General features: G+C 39.0%; 1 protein-coding gene and 1 long non-coding RNA gene across 6 annotated transcripts in view; one reads left to right on the forward strand and one right to left on the reverse strand.

The window, feature by feature from the left end:
* LOC126213542 (poly [ADP-ribose] polymerase tankyrase-1-like) overlaps positions 1-15,374 on the forward strand; it is a 560,647-nt gene that overhangs the window by 148,941 nt on the left and 396,332 nt on the right. The gene's annotated exons all lie outside the window — the stretch shown is intronic.
* The window catches only part of LOC126213549 (uncharacterized), a 178,930-nt gene continuing 164,890 nt past the window's right edge, over positions 1,335-15,374 (reverse strand). For all 5 annotated transcript variants that reach the window (XR_007541252.1, XR_007541249.1, XR_007541251.1 and 2 more), the window contains one exon: positions 1,335-1,502. This is a non-coding gene — a long non-coding RNA (uncharacterized LOC126213549). The remainder of the gene's footprint in view (positions 1,503-15,374) is intronic.

The raw sequence follows: 15,374 nt of genomic DNA on the forward strand, positions 1-15,374 counted from the left end.
CTGTCTTGACAAACTATTGTCCATGCTACACGGTGGGATTTGTGTGTGTGACACTGTGCTGAGGGAAGCTATTTCACCTAGTCGGAGGTAAGAATCGGACCATTTAACTTGTGTTTTATGATTTGACCATCATATATCACTGACCACCTCCATTATGCCCTACTATGTTTCGGGTTGATTGTCACACTTCGATTCCTGGCAACTAGGGAATCATTTAGAGCCTAGCTTTCAGTCATAGAATTTCACAGCCAAGCATTTCAAAAAATTATTGTGCAGGTGTGTGCTGAAATTTGCATCACACTGAAAGATAAATACTTGAAGGTAAACTAGTGTTATTTTTCAAGTGGGGAGTACCTTCAGGTGGCGCTAAGTAGTTAATTTTGTTTAAATTGTTAACAGGCCGCAACAACACAAGCATAAGGGAATCAAATTTCAAAAAAATTTTAAAACTTGTGGCAGTTTCCAAGCTGTATTGGTAAGCCACAAAATTGAGCTATGTACCATTGAAAAGCTGGCATTCCCAAAGTGAATATAAATGTATAAAAAAGAAATTGTATCTTAAATATTCTTCACCAGTAGGACTTTTCAGCAGTTTATTGCAATTGGCAATATCAATGTGTCCATTATTAAATATTTGTACAAATTCCCTCCTCAGGTGCAATGGACAGGAAGCATGTTGAGCCTATCCCTCTACGATCTGCTGGCTTGACATATTACAACTAAAAACCATTTTACAGCCTTGTTTTGCTGGCTGTTTTAGATTCTAGGTATAGATAGGTTCACCCTTGGTATTGGTTGCAATGGCAGAGTAATTGATGGGGGGGATCTATGCCAACAGCCAGATCAGTTCCTGCAGTCTCTAGAAAGTCTCTAGCAACTGAAGCCACTCAGTGCGGCTTCTGTTGCCAGAGACTGCAGAGTGTGTGTGTGTGTGTGTGTGTGTGTGTGTGTGTGTGTGTGTGTGTGCACGCAACATACTATATGGTGAGTGGCAACTTTCATTTCATAATATTGTTACATTCCATCCTAGATTTTCCATTGTTTGTTTGCTGCACAATTATTCAATTGATGATGCAGATAGCACTTACTGGCAAGTACTGATGTCGAAGACACAGATCTGTAAACCATAGGGAATGGGTCTTGGCGGTGTGACAAATCTCTCGCAAGCTTACCGCAACAGGACGGAAACAGGACATCGTCACGTGCCACAGAAGTGAGTGAGAATCCTGTGAATATTTCAATCCTGTAGGGTATGTACCCTGGCAGTGGGAAGTTATAAAGAAGCACAATTTTTAATTTTCAATCTTTTATTTAAAAATTAACAATCAGTAACTTTCTGAATTGCACCCATGGTGGCATTCGTGATAAGGCACTTTGTCTCTGCCTTCAATTTTCTATTTTTAGTTGTAATCCCCTCAGCTGCAACATATTGGCTCAACTTGCCATCCTCATTGCTGTTTGTTTGCCTCGCAGCATTGACAATGTGCTGCTTACCAGGACATCTTTGGCCTGCTTCTTGGAAGTGGCATAGTGCCCCACTTTGGATAATTCTGGTGAGCACTGAGGGGTAGATGGAGAACTGTTCTCAATTGCACACCCCACTGTAAATGTCTTGAGTACTAGGAAAAACAAAAGGAATTTATTAAATATTGCACTGTAAACATGTTATAACATTACAATTAAACTTCATTGTGCCAAATACAATAGACTGTATAAAATTATTGGTGTAAATAACATGGATGTTGCAACCACTGGCTTGCTGCAATAAATTTATATAATAATATGGAGAGGTCAGTGTTGAATCTCTTTCATATTTTCTATAAAGAAAAACACTGAAGAAGTCTGTGATATTATAAATCAACATTATGGTGACGCAGTGGGCAAAGTAACAAAGCAAAACTCTACTGACACAATCATTGGAAGTACTCCTCGTGAGAAAATTCTCTCTTTCTCTCAACAAATGAATCTGAACTAACAAAAATACATTGATTAAAAAACAAAAATACTTACAGATGAGATGATGTATCTACTAGACTGCAACTAGACTGCAATGGGTGGTAAAGCCTCTAACTTTTTTTAATAAATTTAGCCACGGTTGTAAGATTATTCCTGACATGTTTAAGAAAGAGTAAGGTGATCCCCATTTCCAAAGAGCAGCAAGAAATATCCAGGAAATTACCAAACAACAACTATTACACCTGTCTCGTCTAAAATAATAGAATGTGCAATTAATAACAATATGTCTAGAAACATACCACAAACTTTCTTTTGTCAATCTAGTGCCATAGTTGAATACAGTAGAAATTCAGCTGTTGCTGTACTGCTGGATCTACCTGTGCTAAATCCGTGCTAGGCATCAATCAGAATATGGCATTTTTTCTTTACTAAGAAAGTTTGTGGTATGTTTCTAGACTTTTCAAAAGCCTTTTGATTGTGTATGTATTAACATAAAAAGTCACCATGCTGTATTGTTAAACAGAAATATCCAGAACTATAACAAAATTTAAAAAAACATACTGAAGGAAATTGGGTCAACTTAACTGACGAAGAGCCTGTAAAAGCAAAATGCCTTCTATGCAACTGTTTGCCAAACTACATAAAGATAATAGAAAACATGTCCACTTTCACATTAAAAAATAAACTAAAATGTCACTTATTTAAAATTTTACGTGCAGCGTACCTTGAAGCAAAAAATTAATGTAATGTTTCATATGTAACTTTTCAAATATGTAAAAAACCATTCAGAAAGAATAAAGTGATTTAAATCTTTGTTAATTATGTACGTATTTCAGAGGTTATTTTCCAAGATGTAAGCACATAGTTAAGTATTTTTTAAATTTCTAATGTCAAATATCACTGTGACAGGACTTGGAAAAATGGGAATTTTGAGAGAAAATCGTAGCAGAAGATATGATGTGTTGCCATAGCAATCAGGAATAACAAGACAAGAGAACTGTTTCATGTAATTGAATTAAGTCCCAAACTTAAAAAAAAAAATTGTGAATGCAACACAGTGAAAGACGTACGAAAGTAATAATGTTAAAAGAATGAAAAGAAGACCTCGATGTATTAAGACTAAGAAGACATGCAACGAGAATAATTCAACTAAGAAGATTCGGTGTGAGGAGTGTCCAGCTCCCACACGCATCGCAGGGATGCAGATGCGGAGACAACATCCGACGTCACCGGCACCAGTTGCTGCTAACCGGTGCTGATTCTACATCCGCACACCGATGCAGACACGAAAACCAGCAACCGATGCCACCAGCACCAGTTACTGTTCACCGGTGCTGATTCCACACCTGCTCATCCATGCAGCCTAAACTCACACCGGGTGAGCGGAAAATAATAATTGTTCGAGTACAGAGTCGAAGAAACTGGTCACTAGACTGTATTAGTGTAGCTACAATGCTTAGAGTTAATTCGTTAAATGATCACCTGATCAAAAACTAAGACAAATATGGACAATACACAGAGAATCGGGGAAACTTCAGAACCAGCCATAGCAATGAAAGTGAGTGAGGAGGTGCCAGACTGGTCTGAATTAGTGAATTTGATTAAAACTTTAAATGATAAAATAGATGACAAAAGTGCAGATTCAGCAGCTTCAAGAAACAAATTGACTGCTCAAAATACTTCTTTAAGAAAGGAACTAAATAAAACTTTAAATGCTCAAAGTTAATTTAGACTCAGTAAATACTCAAATGATAAAATAGATGACCAGGGTGCTTCTTTGAGAAATGAAATAAGTGCAACTTCCAGTGAAAAACTTGGTGCACAGACTGCTAATTTAAGTAGAGAAATAGACACAGTGATGAAATCACAAAATTCTAAATTGGATGCTCGAAGTGAGATTTTGAATAAAAACCTAGACTTAATAACTCAATGGATTCTGAATTAAAGGATCAGTATGAAACTTTAAATATTCAGATGACAAACATAGGTCTGTTGAACATCAGAGTAGACACTCAAAGCAAAGAATCTAGTAATCGATGTGAAGACATGGCTGCTTTGGAAACTGAATTTGATGCCAAATGTAATAATGTAGAATCGAAACCTATTGGAAACTTAGAATCTTTAAAAGACGTGTACAATAATGAATACAATAATGTAACACAAGGTTTAAGTACTTCGAAAGAGAGTGTAGATCAGTCTAAACAATTAATGTCGATTATTGAATTTCAAATTACAGGTGTCAGTACATGAGTAAATAATGTAGGAATATATCCAGGTTTGTTATTACAAGTTTATGTAGCTTGGAGGAACCATTTTAAGAAATGATAGATCGAGGGGTTGCCACGAGAGTAACCTCCTGAACATTTCGACTATTGCTTCTTCCGAAATTAATAAGACCAGCAAGGTTATAGGTGACTTGTGGAAAGGATTCAAATTTATCCAGGATAGGGTAGAAAATGGAATAACTTTACCTGATGTTGTGTTACCTAGTTAAGTGGTGATTGTTTTGCCGTGGGGGGGGGGGGGGGGGGGGGGGGGGGGGACTTCCACACAAAATTAAGCGAGAATTACTGGTTTGCACTTGCTCAAGTGAAGTTAATACCAGATCCATGAGATCCGGGTGGAGTCACATTTATCCCGCAGGGACGTTAACGTTCTGTGTTAACGGGCGGAGTGACGATTGTCGGATCCCGAGTTGTTTTCGGCGTTTCTTCCGAAATAGTTTTCCTGCACTGAATTCCCTTCAAATCTTACACGATTCTGTAGTTTATTACTGAATTCTGAAACTATTCTATAATTTTAGTATTTAGCAAATTGGATATAAACATAACTTAAAGACTGGCGTAAGAGAACCACGGAAAAAACAGTGATCTCTAGACATGAAATGAAAAGAGTAGAATATTATATTTATGGATAATGTAATATAATGTGACGGACAGAACAAATATTTTATTGTAGTGTATAATTTTTTATTTTGCATAGAATATTTTATACCTTTTATGAGATACGATATAGACTGGAGGGTTTGTATCGATTCTGAAAGGGGCTGGGTAGTGTAGGTAAAAGCACGATTTAAACTAACAGATAAATCACGAATGACACAAAACACACATCACACCTTTCAAACAACCCTCGCAAACAAGTGTGTGTGATTCTTTGACACTGCTATTTCCACAGGGTTGGTAAGATTTTCTTCGGGGACCTTAAAGGTCACGGTGGGAATGTCTGTTCCGTAGGAACCTCCTCCAGCTTGTCAATCGAGAACCGGCGAGGTAGGGGTCCTGGGGAAGGGGGTTGGGAAGGTTTCCCATCTCTGGGGCTGTCTTCTTTCTCTTCTTCGATCTTAGCAACCACATGTATTTTTTTTCCTTTCTTACTTCTCGTTTGAGGACCTATCTATTTGTCCCTTTTTCTATATGCATCTACTTCCATTGCAGAAGTCCTTCCTGGTTTCTAATAACCTACAAATTACTTCAAATAAGTAGGCCGAGAATCAGGCTACACACACACACACACACACACACACACACACACACACACACACACACACGAAGATACACGGGTACACAAACAATGAAACTACGGACTAGAAACCTGTCAAAAGGTGAGAACCATCCAGTGTTGGAGAGAGAAGGTATGTGTACAGCAGGAAATATGCACATATTGTTGTTTATTGTGTCGGTAGTACATTGCAAGTATATATAGGAAAATATACAGGGTGGTCCATCTCAAGTTTTGGATGAGATTATCTCGAAAACTGTACATCAGGTAAAAAATAGTGGGAAAGACAGGTTCGTAACGTCTAAGGGGGACATCATCAAATGATACTACACGTGACCTCCAGCTCCCGTCCCTTTGGGTGGGGTGGAGGACAACTTTTAAATCTTAAATGGAAACACCCATTTTTTATTGTAGATTCGGATTCGCCATAAAAAAGTAATCGAGTTTTGTCTGAAACATTTTTAAACCATTGACAGATGGTGCTAAAATCGAGAAAAAAGTAAAATTGTGGAAGAACTCTTATTTATTTAGAATTGTGCGAGAAAGATGCATCGAATCGATAAAAAATGTGCACCAGTTCTTTCGTTACACCAAATTAGCGTTACCCAGGAACAATGATATGGACATAGTAGAATGATGTTCCCATGGGGAGCTTCATTAGTGAGTCCCCTTGCCTCTCACAATTTGGGGTGCTTAAATAATGAAATTATCCACGAAGAAATTGTTCAAAATCATCCCCATTTGCTCCAATGCATAAAGTCAATCGTCTGCGTAAGATGTCCACAGTTTTGAGCAGCACCTCCCGTGGTATGGCTACACACGCTATTCAAATGCGTTGCTCCGTATGGTTTCGCGTTGTGGGCTCTTTTTCACTAACAATATTTTTTAAATAACCTCACAAGAAAAAAAATCAGGAGCTGTTAGGTCTGGTGAATGTGGAGGCCACTGAATTGGTCCACCGCATCCTATCCATCGACCAGGGTACCGCACATTTAAAACGTTCTGCAAATTTTTAGCATAATGGTGAGCTGCTCCATCCTGTTCGTACCACATTTGTTGCCTAGTTTCTAAATCAACATCTTCCATTAGCTCCAACATATCATCACAGAGAAGTTGTAAACAAGATTCCCCAGTAACATTTTGGTAAAAAAAAAATACGGTCCTACCAAGGTACTGTTTAAAATTCCACACCAGACCATGAACGACCATTTGTGTTTATTGTCAATGGGTCTGCGTGGAATGACAGGGGACCAATAATGACAATCATGATTATTTAATTCGCCATTGTTTTTGAATGTGGCTTCATCAGAGAACATAACTTACCTAAAAAAAGTCATTGCCACCTCTTATTTCCAAGGCCCATTGGCACAAATGCAAGCGTATTTGCGTATCTTTTTGCATCAAGGCCTCTGTGAGTGTAATATGATACACATGATATTTATGTGCCTTCAAAATCCCCAAAGCAGTTGATTTCGATATTCCAGTTTGTGTCTGAATTGCAGAACTACACGTTTCAGGCTCCAGTTGAACACGGGCGAGAATGGTAGGGTACGAGCATAATTTTCATTGTAATCGCGATAACGAGGTGGACGGTGCATGTATCCATTTCGAGCACATCGAGTGCAATTTTGAATAATATTTTCGCTTGGATGTCACCTGTTTGGGAAACGATCTGCATACAATTATGCATCTGCAGCGTAATTGTTATGACATCCACCTAAAATTAACATCATATCAACAATCTCTGTAGGAGGATAAGTGAGCCATGTTTCGCTAAACAATAATTTATTTTCGTCAGTTGATGTTTAAGGTTCACAATCTGAAAGTGAAGTGGCTTCTGATCACATTACACCGACCTTTATATTGAGCCATAGTTCCCAGTTTGGCCACGGTAGCGCCACAGTCAGGTGAGTAATGAAATTGTAAAGAGTTCCGTAACGAGATTTTAATACCATTCCGCCTCCCTCCATCAAATACTGTGGGGAAAAAAAAAAAACTTAATTTGGCATAATGAAAGAATGGGTGCACATTTTGTATCGATTTCATGCATCGTCCTCGGATCATTCTAAATAAATCTGAGTTCTTCCCAATTTTAATTTTTCTCGATTTCAGTGCCATCTGTCAATGGTTTAAAAATGTTTCAGACAAAACTTTATTACTTTTTTATGGAGAATCCAAATCTGCAATAAAAAATGGGTGTTTCTATTTAAGATTTGAAAGCTGCCCCACACCCCACTGAAGGGGGAGGGGGCTGTGGATCACGTGTAGTATCATTTTATGTCCTCCTCTGATCTTACTAACATGTTTTATCCACTGTTTTTACTCGATAATTTTGGAGATAATCTCATCCGAAACTTCCGATGGACCACCCTGTATATATACATATAACTAGAAGGATTCTATGTCTAGTAGTTAGGGAGGCGGGAGTAAGGAAAGAGCATAAACCTGAGAGGAATCGATTGTGATAATTGTTAAGGAATGTCGAGTCAGAGTATAGGTAGACATAGTATCTGTTAAGAGTAAAGAAGTCGAAAGTAGAGGAGGACTCTAGGGACTAAATGAAGTATCAAGAAGTGAGAGTGAAGAGTAAAATAGATTTTTATTTTTTCCAGATTTTTAAGTACTTCACGTGTTGGACTCTAGAGGCAAGACAGGTTCATAAATTATGTGGTTGTTAAATCAACTTTACTGTCGATGTATTTTATCGAGTTTAATGCGAGACGAATCGGTTGACTTATATACATTCAAATATTGATGTGGGGAATGGAGAATATGTTATTTGTGGAAGCTGGAATGTACCAAGACTGAACTAAAAGTATTCATTGAGTACTAAATTATTTCAAAAGTAGAGAGAGAGAGAGAGAGAGAGAGAGAGAGAGAGAGAGAGAGAGAGAGAGAGAGAGCGAGTCTTACAAATTCCTGTTAACCAGCAGTATTCTTTGAAGAAGAAGGTTTTGGAGATCGACGGAGCCGGCAATCCAGAAAAGAAGATCGGCTGTACATATCAAGTAAGTTAACCTACGACTGATAGGTGTGAATTTTTGCAATCCAACTTCACATTGCTTTTGATTGTTTAAGGCATTAGAGTATGTTACAAACAAATAAATTGCTCAGCAGTTTCTACTAAAGATCATTGACATTACCTCTTCTGAAACTGATACAGGAGCATCTCTGCAATCTACTACATACAGTGATGTATCAGATTTTTCAAAAAGTCTAGTGGATGCTTCTGCACAATAAACCACAAAAAATGCTTTCAGTCCACCGTTCTGCCTTATATGTATTTGGGGTATTTTAAGTTAATTTCATTTATTACTACCAGTGTGCTTGCATCAAAGTTTCCACTACTGTGCATTTGACATGTGAATGTTTTCACTCACAGAAATGACATGAGGAGCACACACAAAGTGGAAGCATAGTATTTGAAAGCACTAGCACATCATCGCACAAATCAACAATTTCTACACTGGACGTGACCAAACCCTGTGAAGTATATTTTTAGTATCAGAAATTAACTGTTGATATCAATGTAGATTCCTGCAACAGTATACGCTTATCTTACAGAATGCAGAAAACGTGTAATGACAGGGTGACAAAAATTAATACTCATGACAGAGAGTGGGATATTTGTCAGCAGTTTTCTAGGCACTATGTGGCCTTTCAAATACGCCAATAGGTCAAACCACCACACGCTTGGTTTATGGGTGGTCCCGCCTGAGCTACTGCGCATTTTTCCCCACATCTTTTTGAGTTCAGCTGAATAATGCAAACGTAAGGAAGCTAAGCATGCTTCACATTCCTCGTTCGTCACACCAGACAGAACTTTCCTCACTTTTTCCCCTATTCTGGCCAAGCTTTCCTTCCTGGCGTGCCGAAATAATACAGCTACAGAACCAAAGGCATGTGCTACTTTCACCAATTTATGTGATATATATACACACACACACACGTCTATCAAAAGTAAAATTATAAGCACATTAACTTGTATAAACTCAGAATGAAACATTTGTAGATCTGTAGATTGCCTTATTGTGGTACAAAATATCTGTTAGGTCATAGCGACACCTTTGGTTGCTGTATTCTTCAATCATCACTTGAAAGCTCTTTTTATTCCATTCCATAGCTACAATAAGAAGCTATCATTAGATATAGAGCTTTCTTTCAACAGGGATACAAAAATATGCAATTTCATTTGTTTCATTAATGTATTTATAAGCTACTGCTTACTGAAAAAATACCCACAATACTATGCGGAATTGTCAAATCAATCCGTGTGTTTTGACTGCTAAGGAAAACAGTAACTAGTAGAAAGCCCGCTCGCAAGGCTGCATTCTGTACACACACGGAGGCACTGCCTCTACTGCACACACACGGACACACGACAGAACAGAACAGAACAGAACAGAAGCCACCTGCATTAACAGAACCTCTCCTACTTCAACCTGGCAGATGAACAGTCTGCTAAAATCATAGCTTTGCCCGCTTTGCTGCTAGATAGCATTTCAGCCACACCTCACTTTTACACCTTCGGTGTGTCGTGTAATACAGATTTAAGGACCTGGATTTTGCTGATAATATTGTTCTGTTGACAGAAACACAACCCAGTTTACAACTAATAGTTACCGAGCTGGGTAGAGAGACCATTTCTTTAGGACTGAAAAGAAATAGCGATGAAACAAAAACAATATGCATAACAAGTGGAAATGTACCTACGCAACTTCTAGTGCAACAGAAGGTACTGCAAGGTGTTGACCAATTTCCATATCTCAGCAGTTTTATCTGTAAGTAATGGGACAGCCATATGCACATAAACAGATGGCAGTATCATTGCATATGCAAGGTATACAACGGCAGTACAACAGGGAGCTGTCATGTGCCCTCAGGTGATTCACGTAAAAAGGTTTCCAACACGACTATGCTCACACGGTGGGAATTAACGGACTGTGGATGCGGAATGCTAGTTGGAGATGGACACGTGGAACATTCCATTTCGGAAATTATCAGATAATTCAATATTCCGAGATCCACAGTGTCAAGTATCCAAAATTTCATGCTTTACCTCTCACTACGGACAACGCAGTGGCTGACGGCCTCCATTTAACGACCGAGAGCAGTGGTGCTGCGTGGAGTTGCCAGTGCTAAGAAACAAGCAACACTGTGTGAAATAACCGCAGAAATAGGTGGGACTTACGACAAACACGCCTGTTAGGAGAGTGCAGTGAAATCTCGTATTAACTGCTACAGCAACAGACAAATGATGCGAGTGCCTCTGCTAACAGCACGACATCGTCTGCAGCACCTCTCCTGAGCTTGTGACTAACGGTTGGATCCTAGGTGACTAGAAAATCTAGACCTGGTGAGATGGGCCCCAATTTCAGATGGTAAGAGCTGACGGTAGGGTTCAAGCGTGGTGCAGAACCCACGAAGTCTCGGTCGTGGGTCCATAATGTTGTGGGCTGTGTTTACACGGAATGGACCGTAGTCCTGTGGTCCAACTCAACTAGTCGTTGACTGTAAATAGTTTTACTTCAATACTTGGAGACCACCTGCAGCCATACATGGACTTCATTTTCCCAAACAAAGACGGAATGACAATTCGCCATGTCAATTGGTCACAATTGTTTGTGATTGGTTTGAAGAACATTCTGAACATATCGAGTGAATGACTTGATTACCAAGACTGCCTAACACGAATCTTGTCGAACATTCATGTGACAGTTCTCCACAAAATCCTGCACTGGCAATACTTTGGTGAACACAGACAGCTATAGAGGCAGCTTGGCTCATTACTACTGTGGGATGCTTCGAACGATTTGTCAAGCCCGTGCCATGTCAAATTGCTGCACTATGCCGGACAAAATCAGGCTCGAGAAGATATTACGAGGAATTCCATGACTTGTCACTTCAGTGTAGTGGAGGTGTAGATGCAGACATCACTAGCTGAATTGGTAAGGGCTTCTGCAGTCTTCCACCCAATCTGATCTACATAGGAATTAAGACTCTAGAAGTACTTATACTAAGCTGCAGGTGCACTCCTGTCTATCATCCTAGTGACGGCCAGGCACGGGTGTGGGACCTAGGAAATGTCAACAAAATTGACACACGATTCAAGTGTTTCTCACTGATGACACTCGGGGTAAATTTTTTATATTAGCCATCGTGACCATGCTTCACAGGGTTGTCCGCACAGCCCAAACAATACCATTGCTGAAAGAAGAATAACACTTGTGGGCCATGTTCTATGCCTGAAGGATGGTAGAATCCCCAAATCTTCAGTGGTGTGGAAACTAACAGATGGCTGCAGAAATAGGGGAAAACCTTTTATCACCTGGAAACTAATTTTTGCAAAGGATCTTCAATGTGTGGACCCAAACTGGGAAGCAGCTGTAAAGCTGGCAGTTGATCAAGTCTGCTGCAGGAAACCGGCTGCCCAAAATGCTACTAATCACCTGTAAAGTAAACACATATTTGAAGTTGTTTTATACATGGCAGTCTGATTCATTAAAGCAGGGGTAGTGAACCTTTTTTACCTACCATCCACTTTTGTATCACTGCAACGTTTTCCTAGCTGCGGGAACTTCCCGCAACGTGCTGCATCAAATGTGTGCGAGACTGCGCTCCCCACTTGCACAATGCGAACATAGCAGACCATTTGCCTATCGTCCGGCAAAACAGTGCCACTGTGGGTCACTCTTGCACGCCTCAGGAAGGGTATGTCTTGCACACTGCAGCGATTTGCTTGAGGGCACTTGTGGTAAAGTCAACCGAGCAGCAGGAAAATACCACATGACAGCTGCAGTATTTTTTTCACATGCACGGGCATTAAGACTACGTAATTCTCCTGATCTAATTATTCACCAGAAATGTCAGCTGACTGATTCTCCGCCTTAGACAGTGAGCAACTTATCAAATTCGTGTCCACAGCTGACACCGGGATGAGAAACTAGATGCAAAATGAGTTAATTTGGGGAGAAATCTGAAGAAAACTGAAAGAAACATGTAAGAAGAAATGTCTTTGATTATGTCCACTATATAACATCAGTGAATTCATGTGTACTGAGCTTTAACCACCATTATAATGAGTTGGATGTTGTTACTGTGATCAGTACTGTGAATGATTTAAAACTCAGCCCATCGAAGTAATCAGTGAATCTGTTCCTCACCGTGAATCCCTTAGCTTTGACATAACCATCAAAACCTATCCAGGGCATCGTATCATCCATGAGCAGTGCATTAATTTCCGACACATTTGAGTGATAAGGCAGTGGGAACTGCTACTCTTCTCCATCGCCTTGCAACTGTTTTGTTACTAAAATGTTATTCGATCCTTCACAACACACGGAGATTTGCGTCATTGCTTTGCACTTTCTGAATACTCTTCCCAATAATACACCGTCTCCTTCCTTTTAGACTGCACACTCCACTGCACGTTTTGCACTTGCTGTCCCACTACTAATGTTGCGCTGCAGTCCACTGTCATGTAATACCAAAAAGTTCATTGCAGCACGCTCCAACTCGTGTGGCGTCAATGAACCACAAAATACTACTCTCATCTAAAGAAAACTGTAGCACCCACACACTTCCAACAAACTGTTAAAATGTTTTCAAATCTTTCCAAAAAATTTTCTTGCTCTGATCTCCCATAAAAAAATGTAATGTGAAAAAGTTTGTCAAATAATACATTTCAAATACTGGTTTGCTAAAATTTCCAAGTCACACATTTTAATTTATTACTTCACTGTTACTAACTCTATTGGGCAGAAAGTTTCCACCCGTTATCAACATGTCATACTGAAGCCAGTTATAAAATTGTGTTGTACAACACCTAGTTTGGGAGGTATGGCATGATCAATATTAATTATTCAAAAAACAGTCTTAATCGCATTTGTAATTATTATACTGCCAACCGGTTTCAACCCGACATAGGAGTCATCATCTGGGCGTTTACACTGTGAAATTATAGATATTCGTCACAAAGATCACATTATACTACAGCTAAAATTACGTAAATTTAACGTATGTTACCCATTGGCCGACTGTTGGTGGTGTCACTACTGTCTACATAACGGCAGGAAACTATGCGAGACTAACCCTTCGTATGGGCTTAAATAGCGTGCTGACACCATGTGAATAGACGGCAACACCCCCAGTGGAGATCAATGGTATTTAATACAGTTTATTATATGTAATTACTAGTCACCTTGGTTTAACATAAATTTATGTTACAGTAAATAACAGAAGACGGAACCGTTTCATATAAAAAGAGTTACAATTATAGTGTTAATTATGAAATAACAACAAATGTTCCGTAGTCAACTCGTAAAAGTATATTACATTATGTGCCATAATATAAATTAAAGCAATTTGTGACACACAAAAACTGGAGTCATATTGTATTATAATATATCCATTCATAAATTTACGTAGAAAACATTTGAGTCAATTTACTAAAACGGCTAATATGGAAGGACTACAAAGCCCTCTACTCCCTGTGGTGGGGGCGCCGTTGCCATGGATTACAAAGCGTGTATCAGGCGCCCTCTAGTCTGTGTAGCGAGGACGCCGTCGTCATGGTAGCAGCTGGTGTGTTCATACGATGTTATTAATGTGTGATTAATCATACTAATCGTTGCTTCATCTCTACAACCATGCTGTCCAAAAATTGTGATAAATATTTATTAGCGTGAAAAGTAGCACAAAATTTTCATTGTGTTTATGAAATATGTAAGAAAGTAGTTCTCATATCACGATGATGTACAGCTGTTGAATTATAAAATTCACAACTTTCAATTTTATTGTTTGTACATGCACTGCCCCGCGCCTAGAAAAACATTTCACTCCGTGTCCTGCGGCCCACTTCGGACAGCAAAAGACAAGCGCATTCCTCAGGCAATAAGTTTTTCCACATCTAGGAAAATGTAGCGTTAGTATTAAAATTTTCTGACCATCCACCATTCCACAGTAATGATGATTTCTGAAGTGGGGAAGTAACTCCATGTCATAAAATTTATAAAGCAGAGTTGCATCAAGTTAAAGCATAAAATAATACTTAGTAACCCAATATTTTTTTCAAAGTTCTGTGAAACCCTAATGTAAATATTTTAACCTCCAACTGTCTGCTGCCTGCTATGAAGGCTCAGACGCCCACTAGTGGGTGCTAGGAACCAAGTTGACCATCAGGCTGATTAATAATGTTTTCTCACAAGCAGTGTGAAGTGCCGTGTATGTAACAGAAACTCTTGTATGCAGAAAAATCATGCTTGAAGGCATAACTAGTTAAACCTTGTTCATTGGTTACCATTTACTGTCCACCCACTGGCTGCGTATAACTTAACACAGAGAAAGGATGTCAACATATTAGTTCCACAAAACAAGTGAAGTGCATGGATGTTACTTTGCAAGTTTCAGCTGAGGATATGAACACTATGCAAACAGGCTGTTCCACAAGTAGCCTGAAAACGGCTCAGCAGTGAGTATTTCGTAAGCAATATCTAAATTCTTTGATATTACCTGCATGACATAATGAAAACACTACTGTCACTCAAAAATTAAGGGTTTTCTTTTTTTTACAATTTACAGATGAGAAAATTAACTATGCTACAAAGTGTCACACTAGATGTGGGGGATGTGACTATTTACTACGGGAAAGACCACAAATTCTGGCACAGGAGGCAAGAAATTATACATCAAAATCACAAGCTTTCTATTAACAATGAAGCCCACTACAAAAAAAGAAGCTGTTTTAGCAGAAATTCATAAGAAAAAAAAGATTCTATTTTTCTTCAAAATAACTTCTTGGACGTAGCACATGCTGATGCTTTTTGCTTTGCTATTGTAAAATACAGCCCACTGTTGATTAACCAACAACTGAAAGGAGAGCCGAAGTTCACCCATGGAACTGAGCAACAGTTATTTGA

The sequence above is a fragment of the Schistocerca nitens genome, chromosome 11 (assembly GCF_023898315.1).
Source record: "Schistocerca nitens isolate TAMUIC-IGC-003100 chromosome 11, iqSchNite1.1, whole genome shotgun sequence".
In the NCBI taxonomy this organism is placed as follows: Eukaryota; Metazoa; Arthropoda; class Insecta; order Orthoptera; family Acrididae; genus Schistocerca; species Schistocerca nitens.